The sequence below is a fragment of the Bufo gargarizans genome, chromosome 10, assembly GCF_014858855.1.
Source record: "Bufo gargarizans isolate SCDJY-AF-19 chromosome 10, ASM1485885v1, whole genome shotgun sequence".
Lineage (NCBI taxonomy): Eukaryota > Metazoa > Chordata > Amphibia > Anura > Bufonidae > Bufo > Bufo gargarizans.
Window position 1 is genome coordinate 118842078 of NC_058089.1, and position 24512 is coordinate 118866589.

General features: G+C 44.9%; 1 protein-coding gene across 2 annotated transcripts in view; it reads left to right on the plus strand.

Annotated features, from left to right (window-relative positions):
* Nucleotides 1-299: 299 nt before the first annotated feature.
* Nucleotides 300-24512, plus strand: part of CHST8 (carbohydrate sulfotransferase 8) — a 311769-nt gene continuing 287556 nt past the window's right edge. The window contains exons 1-2 of one of the 2 annotated variants that reach the window (XM_044270587.1): nt 300-593; nt 14952-15050. The gene's annotated coding sequence lies outside the window, so the exon portion shown is untranslated. The remainder of the gene's footprint in view (nt 594-14951; nt 15051-24512) is intronic. The other variant, XM_044270586.1, reaches the window with a different exon arrangement.

A 24512-nucleotide genomic window follows, 5' to 3' on the forward strand; every position in this document is an offset into this window, starting at 1 on the left:
TCAATAAGCCTTCACGCGTGTCAGCGACTTAAAAACCGCACTGAATTAGACCCAGTGAAACATTATTGATTCTTAATTATTCATATTATACTAAATTTAAAAAAAAATTACCTCAGGTTGTCACATAGTGACTTTCGGTAAAGCAGCTCGGCTGTGCGTCCCCATCTCCCGCCTCGGAGCCGTGCAGTTCCCGCGGTGGCGGCCAGAGGGCGCTGTAGGGTAAAGTCAGAGCTGCTGGCGGGGGCGCGCCCGCCGTGTGATGAGCTTGGGTGAGAGGCGCGTCCTCGCCGCCTCAGCTCAACCCTCCTCGTGTAGTCGGCAGGACCCGGGCAGTGTGTATTGTGCCCTGCAGAGCTGAGCCCCTCAGAGCGGCGTTCACCGGCGGAGCCCCCTGCAGAGACACGGCCGGGCAGCTGCCACTTGTCACAACTTCATTGCCTCCCAGCCGCGGAGGAGCTGCACCTGCTGAGGGGAGCCCCCTGCACAAGATGCCACAGCAGCGCCCTCTGTAACACCGAGGACTGGGCACACAGCTGGCTGTCACTACGAGCCCCCTGAGTGGGCACTGGACTACCCTGACAAGCTGGCACCAGGTGGGTTCCTGCATGAAGCTGCTGGCACCGTGCTATGGGCATTGCCCAATGTGATGGGGTGCTGTGTGCACTTTCTGTGGTCTGCTGCACCCTCTTTGCCCACCTGTCTGTGAACTTTGTACTGGGGCAAGGCAGTGGGGTAGTCAGTGACTGGCTGCAGGTTGTCAGGCTGCTCATCATTAGTTTCCAATGATTATTCCACCGGGAAAAGTTGCTGATGAGAAGCATCTGATTGCTGGGCAGATAGAGGGGCATGGGGCTGGCACAGGTGCCCAAGGAGAGGTGCAGAGAGAGAACATGGTCCAGACCTCTCAGGAGAAGGTCCAGAGACATGTGCTGTCAGATCAGTGATTGGGGCTCATCTAGAAGGAGAGCCATCTGTAGCTTCACAGGTATTGTCCTCCATAATAAGCCCCATTCTGATCCAGAGGCAGGAAACAAACCACCAGGTAGAAGACCGGTTTCCTCATTTTAGGGGAATTTTTTTCTTCCGGACTCCAGTTTTTTTTTTTTTTTTGTGTTGAGCGAACTTGTTTTTTTAAGTTCTGCGTTCCAAATTCCATTATGGTCCGTGGTAGCGGAATCCATAACGCGATTCTTCGATAATCCGAACTTTGCACGCAGATCTTAAAAAAAAACAAGTTCGCTCAACACTAGTATCTATCTCTCTCTCTCATATCTATCTATCTATCTATCTATCTCTCTCTCTCTCTCATATCTCTCTCATATCTCTCTCTCATATCTCTCTCATATCTCTCTCTCATATCTCTCTCATATCTCTCTCTCATATCTCTCTCTCATATCTCATCTCTCTCTCATATCTATCTCTCTCATCTCTCTCTCATATCTATCTCTCATCTCATCCATCTCTCTCTCTCTCTCTCCTCTCTCATATCTCTCTCTCATATCTATATATCTCTTCTCATATCTATCCATCCTCTCTCATATCTATCCATCTCTCTCTCATATTACCATCTCTCTCTCATATCTATCCATCTCTCTCTCTCTCATATCTATCCATCTCTCTCTCTCTCTCATATCTATCCATCTCTCTCTCTCATATCTATCCATCTCTCTCTCTCTCTCTCTCTCATATCCATCTCTCTCTCTCTCTCTCTCTCTCTCTCTCTTCTCATATCTATCCATCTCTCTCTCTCATATCTATCCTCTCTTCATATCTATCCATCTCTCTCTCTCATATCTCTCTCTCTCTCTCTCTCTCTCATATCCTCTCTCTCTCATATCTCTCTCTCTCTCTCATATCTCTCTCGCTCTCTCATATCTCTCTCTCTCTCTATCTCTCTCTCTCTCATCTCTCTCCTCTCTCTCATTACTCTCTCTCGGCTCTCATTCTCTCGCTCGCCCGGCCTTCTCATATCTCTTCTCTCATATCCTCTCATATCTCCCTCTCATATCTCTCTCTCTAGAGCTCTCTCTCATACCTCTCTCTCTCATATCTCTCTCTCTCAGATCTCTCTCTCTCATAGCTTCTCTCTCTCATATCTCCTCTCTCTCATATCTCTCTCTCTCATATCTCTCTCCTCATGCTCTCTCCTTTTATCTCCTCTCTCTCATATCTCGCCTCTCTCTTCTCATATTCTCCTCTCTTCATATCTCTCTCTCCTCTCTCTCTCATATCTCTCTCTCTCTCCTCCATTCTGCCTCTCTCTTCTCTCTCTCATATCTCTCTCTGCCTATCTCATATCTCTCTCTCTCTCTCATATCTCTCTCTCTCATATCTCTCTCTCTCATATCTATCCATCTCTCTCTCTCTCTCTCTCATATCTATCCATCTCTCTCTCTCATATCTATCCATCTCTCTCTCTCTCTCTCTCTCATATCCATCCATCTATCTTAGATACATCTACTATTGTTTAAGACTAGCGTTGAGCGAACTCGTGTTTTAAGTTCGGCGTCCAAAGTTCGGGTTATTGAAGAATCCCGTTTTGGATTTTGCTACCACGGACCATAACTGGATTCTTCAATAACCCGAACTTTGGACGCCGAACTTAAAACACGTGTTTGCTCAACAATATTTAGGACACAAAAACTTACTAAGGACCCCTCAGTGGAGGGTACCACACGGGTCCCACTGGACCCAGGACTGTCCCATTCTCGGGGTGCACAGTCGCCCTTACCTGTGTTGACTTGAAGTCCCGCAGTCTCTTCTATCCAGTGAATACGTTTCCTGGCCTGACTCTCTCCGGGGCATCAAAACAGGACTTTTCCAAAGCGCTGCTAATCGGCGCCCGTAGACGGCGATCAGCAGCCGAGGTGGGGGCTATTACCAAATGCTGCAGATTCTTCACTGGTCCCATTGTTGGGGATCCCCACCTGTGAGTTAGGTTAGTGAATATCCCTTTAACTGCCTGTATATATATATATATATATATATGTGTGTGTGTGTGTATATATATACACACACAATTCCTGCTGCCGTCTGTTCCCTGTGTGTGACCTTCACCTTGTATAATGGCTATTGTGGAGTATATAGATAGGGGTATGTTTAATTATGCAAATGAGGCTGTAAATGCGCCATTACCACATAGCCCAGTACCTTGGGGCTTTGCCTGGAAATGTCATTTTTGCTGCCCTGGCTGAAACCTATAATGTGTCCAGTAAGTCGTAAAACGTTACGCGGCCGTAAATCAGACGTCTTGTTGAGGGATCAATAGATTAGAGGCCGGACACCCGTGCGCTCCTGTTTCTTTATCATCTTGTCCCCCCCCCCAAAGCTACAAATATGTCCCCAACACGTCCTTGTCTGTCAGGTTGACAACATTTCATTCCTGGGAGAGCTGGGTGTAAGAATATGGCTGCCATTACAGCTGCTTCTTGAGTTGTCACCCAACTTTCCTGAGCTCACAACATGTTATTTATGCCCCTGTAATAATGGCCATACTGGCTATCATCCAGCTTTCCCTGAAACGGACAAATGGGGGTGTTATTTATTTAAACCGTCATTTTTTGACGGTCTTTTTTCTTAGCATTTCTCTGGCGCTGCTGCTGAAAGAATTGCCTAATTTATGTTTAGGCGTGCACCTAGTCATAAATTAGCTGCATCTTTGGCAACCTGTGCACCTGACGGAAAATCTGCAGCAGCCCCTTGCTGGCGTGGTTTTTGTGCAATTTTTATACCTTTTTCCAGGTGTAAAATTAGCAAACGCCCCCGTGCGACAAATATTGCCACACTGACGTTTAAAGAGTCACTAAAAAGAGCTTGTGCAACAGTTTTATACAAAAAAGAAAAGGCATAAACCTGTTAATAAATGACTCCCAGAGACTTTATTTACTTCTTATTTTCCAGGAATATTCTCTTGTAATATCCTTGCCCCCTCCTTGGGACGGACCTACAAAGATCTGTACCATCTGCAAGGACTGAAATTTAGGTAAGGGCTCGTTCACACTAGCGTCTTCATCCGTTATGAACAGATCCGGTTGTATTATCTGTAACATTGCCAAGACGGATCCGCTATGAACTCCATTGAAAGTCAATGAGGGATAGATCCGTTTTATATTGTGTCTGAGAAAACTGATCCGTCCCTGTTGACTCCGTCTTGCTCCGCACCACATCGCGGACAGAAAAACGCTGCTTGCAGCAATCTTCTGTCCGCGATGGGGACGCACACAACCAGACTGAACGCAGTGCATTTTGGTGCATTCCATTTTGTTCAGTTCACGTTTGTCCCCATTGACAATGAATGGAGACAAAATGAAAGCGTTTTCCGCGCAGGATCTCAATAGCGGAAGGGGAAAGCGCAGGTGTGAAAGTAGCCTTAAATCAATGTCAGAAAATAGATTATTTTAATTAAAACAGAGCTATTTTTGACCTGCATTTCGAGGGGGTTTCCATCCTGTTTCTGTTCTTAATTAAGGGCGAAGAGTTATCGGCGTTTAATTAAGTAGACGTATCTGGATAAAGTTTATAAAGCCGGGTCCCCACCACCGAGGCAAAAGCAGTAAACTTTTCGCTGGCTCCAAGGACCTGATTTATCTCTGCTGCTTGTTTGTTTATTGCACCTGGATCTATAGGGAGTTGTGCTTTTAATCCCATAGCCGGGAGCGGTGTACTGTGCCAAACCGATGAGTTTACTATCTGCGGCCGAGGTCCGATGTCACTTTTTTCCCCCCGTCCCTTTGCTGTAACACACCGTGAAATATGATAGATTTTTATTGGATCATGATAGTGCAGATTACAAGTCGCAGACCCTGGTGTCAGGTGTGAATTCCTTGCTGGAGATGATGGAGTTTTAATGAAAGGCTCGCTGACACCTGCTGCCCGGAAGCCGCCATCGCAGAAGACTGACAGCTCTGCTAATGAATGAGCGGATGAAATGCCAGCTCTTGTGCCTATTCTTAAAGGGGTTTTCTGACAATGAAGAAAAATCACTGTTAGTTTTTCAGCTTTCTCGTTTATTTTGTGTTTCAGTTTGAGACCTCTTCTTGCTGTCCGTGAATAAAAAACGTTCTTGGCTGGAAAAAACGTTCAGATCACGGCAGAGTCTAGACAATCTTCTTTCAGTTAAATACAGCAGAAGAACACGGCTACAATGTATCAGTGCAGGTGAAATGTATCAGACTAGAGTTGTAGACTTGCCGCAGTTATGCATTACATGGTCATCCATTGGTTTGGCCGGATACTGTATTAGGACTCGTTCACATCACCGTTCAGCCTTTCCGTTCTTGGGGCAGGAGAACGGAAAGGACGGATTTGGCACATAACTGAGCCGAACGGAGCCCACGGGCCCCTTAGACTATAATAGGGTCCGTTAGGTTTCCAATCAGAAGAAGACAAAAGTCCTGCATGCACAACTTTTGTCTCCGCTCCAAAATCTTCTTCTGAGCGGTAACATAACGGACCCCATTATAGTCTAAGGGGCCCGTGGGCTCCGTTCGGCTCAGTTATGTGCCGAATCTGCCCTTTCCACTTCACCACCATAACGGCCCAGAGAGATTGACCCCTGACCTCTGTAGGGGCAGGAACAGAGATAGGTGGAAGGAGGGGCCCTTCCACCACCATTCACCTGTGTGTTCCTGCCCCTATAGTGGCCAGGACAGAGAAAAGTCCTCTCTGGCTTTCAGGGATGTAAAGTGGATAAAGTACCTTGAGGCTAGACCCCCAGGGTTTTTACCAAAAGTTGTAACAGACTTCCATAGAAACCAGGAGATTGTTCTTCCCTCTTTTTGCGAGATTCTTAAAAATTCGGGGGAGGATTCCGTCAGACGAACAGTACTAAAATACCTAGAGGTCACTAAGGACCTAAGAAAGGTGGACAATTTACTAGTACTCTTCACCGGTAAAAATAAAGGGAAGGCAGCTTCCCGATCTACCATTGCCCGATGGGTAAAACAGGCTATTACAGACTGTTACAAGATGGAAGGCATCAGCTGTCAGTCCAGACGTCATTCGGGCTCACTCTACGAGAGCCATATCTGCCTCATTCGCTGAAAAGGCAGAAGCTTCCCTAGATCAGATATGCCGGGCCGCATCCTGGTCCAGTATAAACACTTTCGATAAACATTATAGACTTGACTTATCCAGGTCTTATGAACTGGCCTTTGGTCGCAAGGTCCCACATGCCGTTGCCCCACCCTAAGACGTATATAATCTGTTATGTCTCTCTGGGCCGTCATGGTGGTGAAGTGGAAAGCCGGAATTAGACTTACCGGTAATTCATTTTCCACAAATCCACCATGACGGCATGATATCCCACCCAAGAAATTATTATACGGACTTGGTATGAGTAAATACAGAAAAAAAAACAACGTATGAGTTGTTTCACTTCTTTACCGGTGGTTGTGGCACTATAATCTGGAACTCACTGGTGAATGGTGGTGGGAGGGGTCCTTTTAACCTATCTCTGTCGAGCGGCATACATCGTGCGCACGGGAGTACACAGCATCATGGATTACAATGACGCTGTGCACTTTGGGCCACCCGCGTGGCTATTGTCCCGCATTCATATTATCATATCCCCACGGGCGGCCCGATGTGCACAGCATCATTGTAATCTGTGACGCTGTGCACTCCCGTGTGCACGATCAATGCCGCTCTGGGACAAATGGCCTGCTCATGGACCGTATTTCTCGGAGGGCATACGGTCATGTGCAAGGGCCCTTAGATCTATTATTCTGCTGCTTCCAAACCCCCCCCACACACAAAAGTCGGGATAAGTCGAGACCCTAAATTGTCACCCTTTGGACAATGAGCCGTGTCCTGATTGGCTATCATGGACAAATGCTCCACTTGCACCAGTCTTGATAAATGCCCTCAGTGGGTTCTTTTACAGGATGTGCTATACATGTCCAATGGCCCAAAGGCGGGTTTATGCTGCACGATGTAACAGCCGATTATCGGAAAGGAAGCGTTCTTTCCCGACAGTCAGCTGCTCGTTCAGTGAAGGAGATCCCTGCATTTACATGCAGCAGTCACCTCCACAGTATGAGGACGAAGGATCGCTATTCTGATTACTCTTCCCCATACTGCTACACTTTTTCTGTGCAGCAGATCGCTGTTTACATGATGATTGGTGTGTCTGCATTAACGACAAGATCGCCCAATGAACAGGCGTTTCACTGATTCATCCGGTGATTGGTGGCACTTTAGATGGGCAGATGGTCACGACAATCGGGCCATGTAAATCCACCATTTAAGGAGAGTGACCACTCGTGCATCACTCATACTAGGAACTTGGACTGGCGCCCCCATTGTAAGGAGCAGTGAGGGTCCTAGCCATCAGACACATTCTATATCCAGTCATTATGTCACCTGATTTTTTTTTGCTATGAGCAACTGTGCCAGTCTTGATAAATCTCCCCATTTTACATATAACCCTATTGGTGCCGGAGCCCCATTATGTCTACGGCCGGGCAGCTTCCCAAACGCAGAGCAGGTGTTAAGCCAACAATTGGTTCTTCTGTGTAGGAGCCACAGATGGATTACTTGCAGCTAATTCTTAGAAGGACTTGTTTGAGTCTTGGATATATAGCAGGAGAGGGGGTGGGGGTTAAAGACGGCAAAACAAATCCCTTAGGAATTAAGTGTTTCACCAGTCAGACAATTAAAATCTATATCCCTGCACCTGATGCTGCGACGTCTGACCTGTCTCTTCCTTGTTAGGCCTCTTGCACACGAACGTTGTGCATCTGTTCCATGCATTGGGGACCTCAGTTCGTGTGCAAGAGGCCTTAATTCTGTTTTCTCCTTGCTGTAGAAAGTGCAGGAGTAAGAGTGCGATCACATGGCGCCTCAATTATTTATAGGTGCCCATCAATCAAGGAGTGCAGATAATTTATTTATAAATTGTCAAGACAGGCGAACTGGGTACAGAGGATGCTGCTCCTTGATCCTGCACACTCCCAGATACAAAGCCAAAATTGTCAGCAGAGGGGAAATACACTTTTCATGCATTTTGTTATTTAGCTTTTGTTTGCCTCAGTTTGATTTCACGCACGCTTCTACCCAAGCCCATTTTTGCCCTTCACATTTTATTTTTATTGCAGTGCATAGGTTTTGATCCCAGTAGAGGAAACGGAAAATCCTCTCTTTAGTCTAAGGCCTCATGCATACGACCGATCCACAATATACGGGTACTGGCTGTGAGTACTTTGTATCACGGATGTGGACCCATTGGCTTGAATGGGTCCACAATCCTCGAAGATATGGAGTGGAGGCACAGATCAGGAAGCCCACAGAAGCACTACAGAGCGCTTCCGTGGGTATTCTGTCCATGCCTCTGCATCGCCAAAAAATAGGACATGTCCCTTTTTTTTTTTTTTTGTGTGTTGCGGACCCATTTAAGTAAATGGGTCCGCAAACAGCGGGCACCCAGCCGATGCCCATGCATTGCAGACTGCTATTTGCGGTCCATAGAACAGGCCACACACATGTCGCATGAGCCCTAAGGCCAATTTCCCATGAGCATATCCAGCGTGAGAAATACGCTTCGTGTGTCCCGTTATTTCCAATCCTAAATGCACCTCCTATGGCATGGACCTTGGCATTAGGGCTTGTTCACACGACCATGCCGTTTTTTTGTGGTCTGTAAATCGCGGATGGCGCCTGTGTGCCTTCCGCAATTTGCGGAACAGAACAGGAGGCCTATTATAGAAATGCCTATTCTTGTCCGCAAAACGGACATGAATAGGACAGGACTCATAATTTTTGTGGGGCCACGGAACGGAACAACGGATGCGGACAGCACACAGAGTGCTGTCCGCATCTTTTGCGGACCCGTTAAAATGAATGGTTCCGTATTAGGACCGTATGCGGAACGCAGAAAACGGGCCGTATACAGAACGCAAAATACGTTCATGTGAACGAGCCCTTATAATAATTTATGTATGAATGTGTTCCTGCCTGACCTTAAATGTAATGATATGTACTGAGAGTGTTTTTGTGAGTACATTTCATCAGAGTTGAGGTTGGGCAGGGATACACAGTATTATAAATCATTATAATGCCATGAGTCCATATCATAGGAGCAGCATTCAGGACAGGAAATACCTCTGACACACAAAGCGTATTTCTGGCACTGACTGCGCTCGTGTGAAACTGGCCTAAGTCACAATACTTAAAAGGGCTGTGTCAAGTTTTAACCATACCACCTACCCACAATATTGGGGATAAGTGTGTGACCGGTGGGGATCTGCCTGCTGGCTCCCCAATGATCATGTGAACAGGGGCCACGTGTTTCCCTGTAGGAATGGAGCAACGGCCAAGCATGCACACTGCTGGTGCATTTATTTCTATGCTACTGCTGAAGTTTTCTCACCCTGTACTTGGATTCTTTTCTGCAGTCCTGTAGACCAGTGTTTCCCAACCAGTGTGCCTCCAGCGGTTGCAAAACTACAACTCCCAGCATGCCTGGACAGCCTTTGGCTGTGCGGGCATGCTTGGAGTTGTAGTTTTGCAACAGCTGGAGGCACACTGGTTGGGAAACACTGCTGTAGACAGAGTGGTAGCACGCATGCTCAACTGGGGAGATAGAGAAGCCTTGTTATCATGATCAGTGAGGCTCCCAGTCAGGGCTGTTTTTGTATGTTGTTGGGCCCAGTGCAAAAATTTCATGACTCGCCGTACGCCCGAGTGCCCAACACGGTAGTCATGCCCTCATTGTGCTCCCTAACGATAGGTATGCCCCAATAGTGCTGCCCCTGTAGTTTTAACAAAATAAAAAAGTACTATGCACATAGCCCTGTTTCCTTGATGAACAGAGCAAATTGTACCTGCCCTGTGCTTTCTCCTACTCGGCCCAGCTGCATCCTTCCAACCGTCCTGCCAGATCCGGTAACGGTTGTAAGACGTGAGTGGGTGGGATAGCCGCTGATTAAATAGTCAGACACCCCACCGATCAGACACATCATCTCTGCTGTGAATAGGGTAAAATTTAGAACTTGGCACAACTCCTTTTAGGATGCCCATACACCTTTAGGCTACATGCACACGACCGTGCCATGTTTTGCAGTTCCGCAAAACATGGATGCCGCCTGTGTGCGTTCCACAGTTCACGGAACAGGTCGCCCATTATAGATAATCCTATTCTTGTACACAAAACGGACAAGAAGGACATGTTGTATTGTTTTTGCGAGGCCATGAAACGGAGCAACGGATGCACTGAGTGCTGTCCGCATCTTTTGCCGCCCCATTGAAGTGAATGGGTCCGCATCCGAGCTGCAAAAAATGCGGCTCGGATGCAAACCCAAGCAACAGTCATGTGCATGAGGCCTTAAACTCTGAAATGAACAACAGATTGTACAATATTCAAAACCCATAATGTTTTGCAGAAACTGCACTTCACCTGTCTATGGGCTGTGCCTGATAGTGTAGCTCAGCTCGGGCTACTCTCCAGCCTGTGCATTTGAGGAAGAAGTAAACCTATTTTTCTTAGGCCTCCTGCACACGACCGTATGGCTTTTGCAGTGTTTTGCGGTCTGTTTTAAACAGATTCGTTTTTCAGTTTTTTGTTTCAGTAGTGTTTCTATTCTGTTTTTCCGTTTGGTTTCCATTTTTTGTGGATCTGAAACGGAAGCATGGCATGGCAGTATATAGTAATTACATAGAAAATTTTATGCCCAGGGAAATTTTTCTATAGATGCTTCCGCAAAAACGGAATGGATATGGAAGACATACGGATGCATTCCATATCCGTTACGTTTTTTTTTACAGCCCCCTTGACTTGAATGGAGCCACGGAACGTGATTTGCGGAATAGGACATGTTCTATCTTTGAACGGAAATACGGAAACGTAATGAATATGGAGTACATCTCTTTTTTTTTTTTTTTGTGTACCCATTGAAATGAATGGTTCTGTATACGGAACGCAAAAAATGGACCTTAAATGGATGCAGGAGGCTTTAGGGGGAGTTCACATCACTGCTTCATTTTCCGTTCTGATCCGTCAGCAGAACAGATAAAAAAAAATTAAAAACAGGATCCTGTGCATCAGTTATACACATTTGGCATCTGTTGGAGCCATTTCCGTCTGAGATACGTGTTTTTCTTTTTGTTTGTTTTTTGCACAACTTTTTTTTTCATCTATGAAAACCTAACTCGGACAGAAATGGCTCAAACAGATGCCAAATGTGCATAACTGATGCACAGGATCCAGAAGAACGGAAAATGAACCAGTGATGTGAACTCCCCCTTACCTTGTTCAACCCCTTTAATGGGTCTTGAATTATGCCTTTTGGGTACTGAATATTTGGTTCCCAATTTGTATTACAGATATGGTCGGGTCTCCCTAGTCTGTGCTGCGTTTTACTATGTAGTGATCCTTCTAGTGAGTGTTAAGTCCAAGACATTGCAATTTGTTAGCAAAATCTTCTATATTTTATTGCTGGATTCCCCCAAAATATTTTTCTTGCTATAATCTGTATATTCCTGGGTTCTTTATTGATCTGTCCACTAGGGGAGCTGTTCCTTCACATTCAATGGCATAACTTGTAGCTGGTGTGAAACAAAGTAACTAAGGACAGATTATTTTTTACTTTTAATATTCTTTCAAATGCAACATCGTAAAGTGCATTTAGTAAATCGCATCTGAGTGCAGGGAAGGGTTACGTGTAACTTCTGGAACTTGGATCTGGATAGACCTGACATTAAACTGCTATACATCTTTGTCTCTATTTACATATTTCTGATTTTACTAACCTAATAATAAGTTATACTCCCTGCACAACATCTGCACAATTTTAGGTTGCATTAATATAATGCAGGCAGCCCCTGCAGGCCAAGGTGCGGGAATTTGTAATTCTCAGCAGCAACGCATGTTCTTATCAGCTCCGTAGCACTTGTTAAAAGGAGCATTTCCAATATATTGGGGAGCTGTAGCTCGTCCTGTATCTCAGTTCGTTGTGATCAGGCAGGTTTTCAGTCTGTGGGTGTTATGGCTTCTATTTTCTGACGGCAAACGAGATCTTGGAAGTGGTGAGCGACTGAAACATAAAGTATATTAGAAGGTTGATTGACTTTTCATTATACAATGATTACACGGTTGTGGCAGCTTTTTCTTTGACAAGTTTTCCCTCATGCCTTCTTACGTTCTCTGTAGTCTTCATATGGTCACACGTGATGCATATGTTTCCAGGATTCTGCTGCAGGTGGAAAATCTGGTGTGCGCCATTACAGTATATCAGATTCTACCAAATGGTACAGCAAAGATTGACGGGGATCCTCATGACAATGACCTGCTGCTGATTTTACCCTTAGCAATGTATAGGGTGAAATCTACAGCAAAATCCGTAATAAATCTGCATGTAAGTAATGCAGATTCATTGTGGATTTTGCCATAAATTTGCAAGAATTTGTTTCTGCAGAAAATGTCACATGGGAGTAAACTCTGATAAGGATTGGTCATAGTGAAGTATTGGGATTTCCCTTTCAGTTACCGTATTATTCACCCCACTTTGGAGGGTGGGAAGTGCGTCTTATGGGGCGAAAAATGCGGTATAGGAAAAATATATGGTACAGTAAATCTGACCACATCAACCCATCCGTTCCCTAATCTGAAATGAATGGAGTTGATCATTGGTCCTCAGAGGGTTGTGTACATCAGGTCAGCCAGCGGAAAGCTACGTAAAGTGAAATAATGACTTGTATGATCACTTCCCTCATTCACAGATAAGGCAGCGCTTCAGTGTTTTATGTTTGATATAATGGATTCCCCATAGCAGTGTGTAGGAACATGTATGTCCTGCAGGCAAGATGCCACCACTTCCAAAAGAATTGCAAATTGTCCACCTCTCTTGGTTTTGTACCCTGGAGTGCATTGATTAAATGCAACGCTTGGCTGAGTGATTTGATCAATGTGAATGGACAGATGGCTGGTATGTTCAGTTTGTATTAGCAGAGCACTAAACTGCCAGCAGAATGGGTATTTTTAAATGTATTTTTATATATTTTTTGGTGCTGCTGTTATATTAAAGGAGTTCTCTGGGATTTTGATATAGACGGCCTAACCTCGCAATAGGCCATCTATATCAGATTGGCGGGGGCCTGATCTAACTCCCATCACCCCCCCCCCCCCCCCCCCGATCAGCTGTATAATGAGGCCTCAGTGCTCTGTGAGCGCTTAGGCCTCTTCCTAGGCCATGAGATGTCACGTGGTCTAGACGCAGCTCTGTCCCATCCAAGTGAATAGCTCAGTTGCTCTTTCCATGTAATAACTATACCCCTCTCTAATGTGGCCATGCCTTATGGGGGGTTTTCTGGGAATTAAATATTGATTACCTATATCCATATATCAAGCACAGCATTTTCTGTTGTATAGTGGTTGTGTTTTGTATTGCATCTCAATCCTATTCACTTGAATGGGGCTTTGCTGAAAAAGGTCATGTGACCAATGGCCCTAATGTCACAGGCTGTAGCACTCACCTGAGCACCGCAGCCCCTTCACATAACTTCATTGCACTCCCACCGATCAGATAACGATTGGCTAGCCATGCTCAACTCTCAGAAATCCTATTTAAACACAGTCAAGCAGGTGGACATGTCAATGTTATGTACAAAGATCACCAAATTCCACTCCTGAAATGCTCTGTGCTGTAGTGAGAACATGCTCCTTTCCCTATGAACCTGTTATCTCCATTCTCCTGCTCACATATTGCCTCAATAACATACAGCCCTGCCTTCATCTGAGTCGACAGGTCACTGCCTCCCGCAAAGTCAGGTTACTCTCCTCCTGCTGCCATCACCGATTCTACGATCTGATTGGTTACATGAAGCACTGTCGCCCGCAGCATAACAACTTATCTCCTCCTCATTACCATGATCTGATTAGTTACTGTTGCAGGATGTTCTATGTCCTACCCAATTGTAAAGTGGGTCGAATCAGACTAAAAACCAAAAGCTCTCAAGTTGTAATCTGGTGCACCTAAGGGTGGGTTCACATGACGCTTTTTGTTATACCCAAAAACAGTATACGTTAATGAATGCCTCAGACAGATGCCGTACTGTGGCATCTGTCACCATAGAGTTCAATTGTAAAAAATTGTATACTTTAAAGGGGTTGTCCGGGCTTTTACTATTGATGACCTATCCTCAGGATAGGTCATCAATATCAGATAGGCGGGGGTCCGACACCTGGGACACCCCCACCGATCAGCTGTATCAGGAGATGATGAGTGCAGTGTGCATGTGCCATCTCCCTGTTCACTGCTGCTGTCTATGGCAAAGAAAATCTGATATTAATGACTGAGGCCTCATGCACACGACCGTTGTTTTATTCCGTGTCCGTTGTGCCGTTTTTCGTGATTTTCTGCGGACCCATTGACTTTTAATGGGTCCGTTGAAAACTCGGCTAATGCACCGTTTGTCATCCGCGTCCGTGATCCGTGGTTTCAGTCCGTAAAAAAAATATATAACCTGTCCTATTTTTTTCACGGAAAACGGTTCACGGACCTATTCAAGTCAATGGGACCGTGAAAAAACGCAGAGGCACACAAGATTGTCGTCCGCGTCCGTTTTTTTTTCCTATCATTTGCATGGCAAACTTGACTTAGATTTTTTTTTTACTTTCCTTTATGTCTGGAGATCCTCCAAAAATAAAGGAAGACACACGGAAACGGATCACAGAAAAACGGAACCCCATTTTGCGGAACGGAACACAACAACGGTCGTGTGCATGAGGCCTTATCCTGAGGATAGGGCATCAATAGTAAAAGCCTGGACAACCCCTTTAACGTATTTTTTTTTTTTTTTTTTTTTTGCTGGACTTGTGGTATATGGATGCCACAGTATGACATCAGTTTGAAACATCCGCTAACGTATACAGTTTTTTGGGTACAGTAAACGTATGACAAAAACGTGATGTGAACCCGCCCTTAGTGTATTGAGCTGATGTTTTTTTTTCTTTTCAGCTCCAAAACTGAAGGTAAATGCCGATCTGCAGGATTCAGGACGATTAAATACACGTCTGGTCAATTATTGGTGATATCAACCCCGGAGGCTAACCGGAGGTAATGGTTAGTGACAATTAGTCACTGGAAGAATTGCGTTACTTAAAAAATACATCCCTTCCCCGACACCATGCCTGAAACTTTTTTTTTTTTTTTTTTTCCCTTTCCAATGAAGCTGGAAGCAAATGTATCCAGGCTTTTGCTTTCCTGGGTAATGAAGTAATAAATAATTCATGCAAACCTACACTCCATCAAACGTGCATTGTTACTGGCTTCTAATGTAGAAAGTATCTTTGGCCGGAGCTGTGATGGCACCATCTCTCTCTCTCTCTCTCTGAAATAGACGATGCAAATCTCCACCGGAGTGACAGACAGCGGCATCCAGCTTTGTTTCAAGGGTATTCTTCCAATGAAGAGATTAGTCTAATTCTTGTTCTCCTTAGGCGGTGAAATGGATAAGAGGGTGCGGGACGGGATGTATTTTCCAGTGATTGATTTGTACAATTTCTTTTTGTGCTTTATTCTAAATTGGCCTCTAGGCAGCGAGAGCCGGATCAGAATGGGATAGAGTCACAGCTGCAAAGAAAACTTGTCACCTGATGTATCCCTGTTATCATTAATCTACCTTTATTTTCTGAGGGGGAACAAGAAGGAAGACAAATAGCTACATGTATCTGAGCTGGGCGAACAGTAACTGAGCTAGAAAAATGGCAACAATGTATATTGGGTGAGGGGGGTGTCGGCAATCTACCGTAATTGATCCCCCAAACTGAATGTATTTGATCCCTCTGTTTCCCCTCAAACCTCATTGTCCCTATTGAAGCAACATGTTTATTTTTCTTCCAGCCCTGACTCGCCTGTGGATTTTATTTAATTTTAAAAAAAAAAATTGTGGGGGGGGGGACGGGGGGGACACTATTCCATTGTTTATATAAATTGGTCATCTTGATCTGAATACAGAAGAATACAATACTAAGAATACAAAAATATGGCTGTTTTATTTTATTCTAAAAACAGCGCCATAATGGTCTATGGGTTGTGTCCGGTATTGCAGCTGAATCTCATTCACATCAGTGGAGCTGAGCTGCAGTACCAGACACAACCCATGGACAGGGGCGGCAATGTTTTTTGGGGGAAAAAAAGCATCCATGTTTTTTGTTTTTCTAATCGTGGACAACCTCTTTAATATAAAGTGCTTCATAAGGGTACAGGCACACGTTCAGGATTTATGTGCAGACAATCCGCACTGAAATCCGCAGGTTTTCGCAGGGAAATCCGTGTGGTTAATGTGGCCTCCTGCACACGACCGTTGTTCTGGTCCGCATCCAAGCTGCAGTTTTAGCGGCTTGGATGTGGACCCATTCACTTCAATGGGGCCGCAAAAGATGCGGACAGCACTCGGTGTGCTGTCCGCATCCGTTGCTCCGTTCCGTGGCCCCCTTGCAGACAAGAATAGGCATTTCTACAATAGGCCGCCTGTTCTGTTCCGCAAACTGCGTAAGGCACACAGGCGGCTTCCATGTTTTGCGGATCCACAATTTGCGGACTGCAAAAAACGGGAATGGCCGTGTGCATGAGGCCTTACATGCAGATTTTCCTCTCCCCTTTGAAGTGCATGGAGAAAATCCGGTTTGGAAAATTAAAATAAATTGACATGCTGCGGATTTTAAAATCCACACCATAGGTCAAAATCCGCACTGAAAAAATCTGCATCCTGTGCATGAGAATTTCAAATTCTCATAGAATACAATGTACATAACCTATAGTGCGGTTTTTCCGTGCAAAAAATCTGCATGCAATCCTGATCGTGTGCATTTAGCCTTAAAGTGAAGCAGTGTTAGGTTGCATTCACACGTCCGTGGAACACAATGTTCGTGTGATACTGGCCTGGTTTTCTTCTGAGTGCAGGAGCGCACGGCGTCATTGGTTGCTATGACGCCGTGCGCTTCCTGCTGTGGCTGCAGCACAGTAATACACTGGTATAGATCATACCAGTGTATTACTGCACTCCGGCGGCAGCAGGAAGCGCACGGCGTCATAGCAACAAATGACGCCATGCGCTCCTGCATTTAGAAGAAAACCAGGCCAGTATCACACGAACCGTGTTCCACGGACGTGTGAATGCAGCCTTATAAGACAAGTCTGATATCATGATCCACTTGAATTTCAATTCAAACTGGTGTAGAAAGGTTTCGGATGTTGGTGAAAGTCCATTTTGCAATCAAATTTGTGTCTCTTTAGCTATTAATAATAATAATAATAATATTATTATTATTATTATTATTATTATTATTATTATTATTATTATTATATATATATTTTTTAAACCCCTTGAGCAGGGAGTGGGTGGGAGGAGGCAGGCTCCATGGCCTGACTCCCTTAAAGGGTTTCTGTCATCAGAAATTGAGTTATGTAGCTGACTGACATTAGCGATGACATTAATGTAATTGTGTCCCTGCCGTCGCGTTCTCCCCAAAAAATAATACACGTTTAAAATATGCTAATGAGCCTCAAGGTGCTATGAGGGCGTTGATTCAGCACCTAGAGGCTCGGTCTACAAACCATTTAGCACGGCCAGGTCCTCTTGAGTGACGTCCGACTTCTCCTAATCGGCAAAGAAATCCCGCGCCTGCGCCGCCCCCTTTTGTATTCGACGCAGGCACAGTAAGTGAAGGACGCGCTCCTGGTGCCGGCTTCCTGCCAGCGCCGAAGGAAGGAAGCCAGCACCAGGAGTGTGTCCTTCACTAACTGCGCCTGCGCCGAATATAAAATGGGACGGCGCAGGCGCGGGATTTCTTCACCGATCAGGAGAAGTCGGACGTCACTCAAGAGGACCTGGGCGTGCTAAATGGTTCGTAGACGGAGCCTCTAGGTGCTAAATTAACGCCCTCATAGCACCTAGAGGCTCATTAGCATATTTTAAACGTGTATTTTTTAGGAGAACAGCGTCAGGGACACAATTATAAATCACACTGTTATATACTGCTGACATTAGCACATCGCTAATGTCAGTCAGCTACATAACAGAATTTCTGATGACAGAAACCCTTTAACATGTGCACCAGAAAAACTAGAGCACATTGCACCAGGTATCCAGCTTCTGGGAAGAGTAGATTTCAGTTCTGGCGCATGGGCAGCCCAACATACACCACAGTTTTTCAGAGACATGCGTCTCCTAATAATTATGGCTTATTTCACCCCCAACGCAGGACAAATTAAGACCAAATCTACCCCAAAGAGCTTTATGGACTGCAGTGAGCCTAAGGGAACAAGAGGATGCATTCAATTGCAATAACGTTATTGCCTTAATAATACATTTTAGTTGGCAGACCCAATATTCATCCAAACAGTTGGCAAAGGAAATTTGACTCGCCCAAACTAATGACATCTTGTCACGAACCAGCGGGTGTGAACCCACTGTGCTACGTGTCCTACCTCCTCTAAAGGTCATCGTCTAAGTGAACCCCTCAATCGTCACAGTACCCCTGATGGTGGGGATAGACTTTCCCGAGGGGAACACCAGGTTGCTACCTCTTGAGGAGGATAGGCACAGGAGGCAGCTGATCCAAGCGGACCAGGAGGTACCTGAGAAAGGTACCAGAGGTGCAGGTAGTATCAGCAGAGTCGTGACCAGGAGCAACAGTGCAGGACCGAAGAATGAGGCAGAGGCGAAGTCAGACGGGCAATAGGTCAGGGCAGGCGGCACAGGTACAGGTATGGCAATCCGGATTGGCAACAGGAGAGTCAAGGCAAGCAGGCAGTGGTCAAACAGGTAGCAGAGTCCAGGAACACAAGCGTATATTAGGAACCTTAGCAGGACACAAGGACTTTGTCACTGAGGCATCTGGGAAGGAGGCTGAGCCACTTATATATGTGCAGAAGGGCTAGGATTGGTTGATTATGTCACATGATCCAACCCATAAAACACAAGAAGTGACGCGCGCCGGCCCTTAAGGAAATGCTGCAGGAAACAAGCAGCAAGCATGCTGTGGCCAGAGTTGAAAGTAAACACTGGCAGCAGATAAACGCTGAACGCGGCGCCCGGGACCACGGTGGCGCACAGCAGCCAATATTACACATGTCTTGTGGATAACCCATCATGACTGATATAGATTGGGTGAGTCCTGGATAGAATACAGATCTGCTCCTATAGCAGTGTCTGCACATTGCTGTATGCTATATATAAAGGGCTGGCGAGCCGGTGCAGTATCGGAGTGCTAGTGGGCCTGATGGCATGATGTGTCATGGTGTACTCACTCAGGTCATTGCTCCCTGGGGATCGGTGCAGTGAAAGGATGATATAAGGAATCTTGGCCAGAAGTAGAATAATACAATTCTGTCTTTACTAAGTGCAAAATAAGAGTTATAGTGCATCCAGCAGAAGTTTCTACACAGTGCATTTTCTCCTCCCAGATGATGGCTGGCAAAGTGACAGATGATGGCACCTTTTGGTATGCTATCTTGCTGATGCCTCTCCCCGGAACTTCTGGCTAATAGCTGTAAGCTGGCACTTGTGTCTGTAGGTGTCCACTGTGCAATGCAGACAATTTTTGACTTGGCCTGGCCTGCATGTAATCTAGGTGATAGGTGTCTAAGCCGTAGTCCCTCAGTTGCAACAAAGTCTGGCTAGCCTTGGTTGCTTGTTATTCTGCTGACTGTAATGCTGTATCCTTTCAGAATATCTGTAGTTTTTGTCTTTTGTAGTTTCTCTTGCGTAGTGTTCTCAAAGATGAGTTGGTTCTCTGGTGTGTGTCAGATTTAGGCATCCTGCACACGAACTTGCGCTGCCCGTTGCCGTATTGTGGACCGCATTTGCAGATCTGCAATACACGGGGCGGCATTCCGTGGGCATTCCGCATCACGGATGCGGACCCATTCACTTCAATGGGTCCGCAAATACGGACATGTGGAATGGTGCGTAATGAAACCCTACGGAAGCACTACGGAGTGCTTCTGTGGGGTTTCGCCCCGTATTTCCGTTCCGCAAAAAGATAGAAAATGTCCCATCTTTTTGCGGAACGGGCGGATTGTGGATCCATTAAAGTTAATGGGTCCGTGATCCGCTGTGGCTGCCCCACGGTCGGTGTTGGTAGCCTGGAAAAGCTGGGTGATAAATTTTTATTTTTTATTTTTTTCTGTTCTGTTTGATGGCCGTGGATCTTCCTTTCTGCACTTCCAGCAAATAACTGCTTTTGCCACGGGAAAGCCAGAGCCTACATTACATAGAGGGCATTCACATGGCTATAGACTGCCAGATCAGTATATATTTTTAGGGACAGTTCACATCTCATTTGTGAACATGTTTAATGTACACAGTCACAATTAACACATATTAAGGCCCCATGCACCCTGTGTATAACAAAGGAGTGTCCATTTGGCAGAATCCTGGGCTGGTATGCATCTGCCTACTTTACGTTATTTCTCCATAAATGCGTTCTTCTTTGACTCCTATTATAGAGGGACACATACAACATGTATAGAGAAAATTTGATATTTTCCTTTAGTGGTAGTCAATTAGTGATCCTGAGCGAGGACCCCCTCCTAATTACAAGCAGAGCACATGGACAGTGGTTAAACTCTACTATTTGTTTACTGTTATAATTGCGGGGGAAAATGACCTTCAAAAGGTCCACAGAGCATTGATTTGCAGATTATTGCACTAGTCACAGCTTTTTTTTATAATTTTTATTTTATTTTTATTTTTTACCACTTAGGCCTTCTACAGGTTTAGTGCTCATTCAAACAACCGTGTCCTGTTTTGCGTTCCGCAAATTCCAGATCAGCAAAACACAGCTACCGGATGTGTTTGTAGACTACACATGTCCGCTGCTACATAGAAAACGCCTATTCTTTTCCGCGATTGCGGACAAGAATAGGACATGCTCTATATGTTTTGCAGGGCCGCAGAACAGAACTTTTGCGGCCCCATTAAAATGAATGGGTCTGCACCAGTGCTGCAAAATTGCAGAACAGATGCGGCCCCATTAATACATTCATGAGAATGAGCCCTTAGGCAGTAGCCTTCTTATACCCGTGTGATTTAAAGGGGTTGCATTTATCATGTAGAGAAAGTTAATATAGGGCTCTTGTGTTATTGTGCTTGTCCATATTGTCTCCTTTGATGGCTAGACAGTATTTTTTTTTTCACTTTCTACACTGCTTGTATCCAGGGGTTATGACCACCCCGCAATCCAGCAGAGGTGGTCGTGCTTGCACACTATAGGAAAAGGCAATGATCTCTCTGGTGGCCGGGACTGTGGGAGTGCGCATGGGCTGGTACTTTTTTCTACACCTATCCCTTGGTTGAAGTTGATGGACTTATGTCTTTTTTCAACCGTATTAACTATAAAGCACGGCCACTGCTGCTGGATTGCAGGGTGGTTGTAACCCCTAGAAACTAGCCGTATATAGTGTAATGGGAAAGTGAATAAAGCCAGCAAAGGAGGCAATATGGACAATCAAAACACATTAGTGTCACATTAGGGCCTTGTATTAACCTCTTGGGGACACATGACGTACCGGTACATCATGATGTCCTGGTACTAAAGGCGGACGGTGATCGGAACTGGGTGCCTGCTGAAATCAATCAGCAGGCACCCTGGGTCAATGGCGAGGGGGGGTCCTGTGACACCCCCCCCCCCTTACGGGGACCGCTGCGGATTAACCCTCCCTATGCCGCTGACCGCGGCATTGAAGGGGTTTGTGTCGGGTGAGCGCATCGAGTAAAAAAAAAAAATGATTTAAATAAAATTAATAAAGTAAAAAAAGAAAAAAAAAACGCCCCTTTTCCCTAATTTTATAATAAAAAAAACCAGAAAAACACCCCACACATATTAGGTATCACCGCGTTCGTAATGACCGGCTCTATAAATATATCACATGATCCACCCTGTCCGATAAATACCATAAAAAAATAAAAAACCTTACATCACAAAAAGTGCAACACCAAGTGATCAAAAAGGCGTATGACCCCCAAAATAGTACCAGTCTAACGTCACCTCATCCCGCCAAAAAATAGTCCCTACCTAAGACAATCCCCGAAAAACAAAACAAAAAAAACTATGGCTCAGAATATGGAGACACTAAAACGTCATTTTTTTTGTTTAAAAAATGCTGGTATTGTGTAAAACTTAAGTAAATAAAAAAAGTGTACATATTAGGTATCGCCTCGTCCGTAATAACCTGCTCTATAAAAATATCACATGACCTACACCTAACGGTGTAAAAAATATAATTTTTTTTGTCACCTTACATCACAAAAAGTGTAATAGCAAGCAATCAAAAAGTCATACGCACCAAAAAGTAGTGCCAATCAAACCGTCATCTCATCCCGAAAAAAATGAGCCCCTACACAAGACAGTTGCCCAAAAAATAAATAAAACTATGGCGTTCAGAATGTGGAGACATTAAAGAATCTTTTTTTTTTTTTTTTTTTTTAATGCTATGTTATGTCATATTTGGTATTGTCGCGTCTGTGACAATCTGCTCTATAAAAATGCCACATGATCTAACCTGTCAGATGAATGTTGTAAATAACAACAAATAATAAAAACTACCAAAACAGCTATTTATTGTTACCTTGCCTCACAAAAAGTGTAATATAGAGCAACCAAAAATCATATGTACCCTAAAATAGTACCAACAAAACTGCCACCCTATCCCGTAGTTTCCAAAATGGGGTCATTTTTTTGGAGTTTCTACTCTAGGGGTGCATCAGGGGGGCTTCAAATGAGAGATGGTGTCAAAAAACCAGTCCAGCAAAATTTGCCTTCCAAAAACCGTATGGTATTCCTTTCCTTCTGCGCCCTGACGTGTGCCCGTACAGCAGTTTACGACCACATATGGGGTGTTTCTGTAAACTACAGAACCAGGGCCATAAATATCGAGTTTTGTTTGGCTTTTAACCCTTGCTTTGTAACTGGAAAAAATTGATTCAAATGGAAAATCTGCCAAAAAAGTCATTTATTTTTATTTTTATTTTCTCTATTTTCCCTTAATTTTTGTGGAACACCTAAAGGGTTAACAAAGTTTGTAAAATCAGTTTTGAATACCTTGAGGGGTGTAGTTTGTAACGTCCCCAAAAAAAAAAAAAGGCATTCCCAAAATGTTCCAAATATGAAGTAGACAAATGGTAAATGTAAAATAATAACTATTTTTGGAGGTATTACTATCTATTATAGAAGTAGAGAAATAGAAATTAGGAAATTTTCTAATTTTTGGGCAAATTTGGTATTTTTTTTTACTCCATTTTACCAGTGTCATGAAGTACAATATGTAATAAAAAAACATCTCAGAATGGCCTGGATAAGTAAAAGCGTTTTAAAGTTATTCACACCTAAAGTGACACTGGTCAGATTTGCAGAAAATGGCAACTTACATGCCCCCGGTATTTCTTCATCATTAATTCATTTTTCTTTCTGTGCCCCCGTTTGTCCGCGCTGCCCCCCCCGGAGTATTTCCCGCCTTGTATGCTAATGAGCTCGGCTCAACTGGGCAGGCATTAAAAGTTCTCCCGGGCGTGTCATTCTTCTCCCTGGCACAGAGCGCATCCAATCAGCGCGCTCCGCTCTTAGCCAGGGAGAAGACGTTCCAGTTCTCGCGAGATTCTCGAGAACTGGAGCGATTTCATCTGTCCGGAGCCAGAGAATCTCGCGAGAACTGGAAAGTCTTCTCCCTGGCTAAGAGCGGAGCGCGCTGATTGGATGCGCTCCGTGCCAGGGAGAAGATTGACACGCCCGCCAGTTGAGCCGAATGGCTCATTAGCATAAAAGGCAGGAAATATTCCGGGGGGCAGCGCGGACAAACAGGGGCACAGAATGAAAAATTAATTCATGATTAAGCAATACCGGGGGCATGTAAGTAACGCTATGTCTTTAGTAAAAAAAAAATTGGGGGTGAAAGGTCCTCTTTAAGGTGAAATATGTCTGCGTCCTTAATGAGTTAAAGGGGTTATCCGAGAGTATAAAAAGCCACCCAATATGCCGAGCCCCTCACACTGAATATATGTTCCCTGCTCCTGGTCCCCTCACTGCCGAAAACCTCAAACTGCACTGCCGATAACATGTGGTGTCGGGGGAGCAGCCAATGGCAGGCAGGGACGGGGACGAGCCTCTCTAGCATCGCGGGTGATGCTAGGAAGGCTCGTCCCTATCCCCGTCTGCCATTGGCTGCTCCACCCCCCGACACCAGATGTTTTCATCTTTCATCAAGGGGAGAAGCAGCAGCGGGGTGCAGAGACCAGGAGCGGTGCGGGGAGTGGGGTACGTATATTTTCTGTGAGGGGCCCGGCATATTGGGGGGCTTTTTATACTCTTGGATAACCCCTCTAACTTTTTCTACATTTATAAATAAATACTATTTGCTTTAAGGAAGTATGGGTCATAAAGAGACATTAGGTGATTTTTGTGCAAGCAACCCCCAGTAAGAAAATAAAATGTACTTTTTAAAAACAGGCAAATCCCCCAAAAAGAGAGAGAGAGCGCAGCCTCCTCTCATGTGTCTGGTTTGTAAGCGAAATCGCCT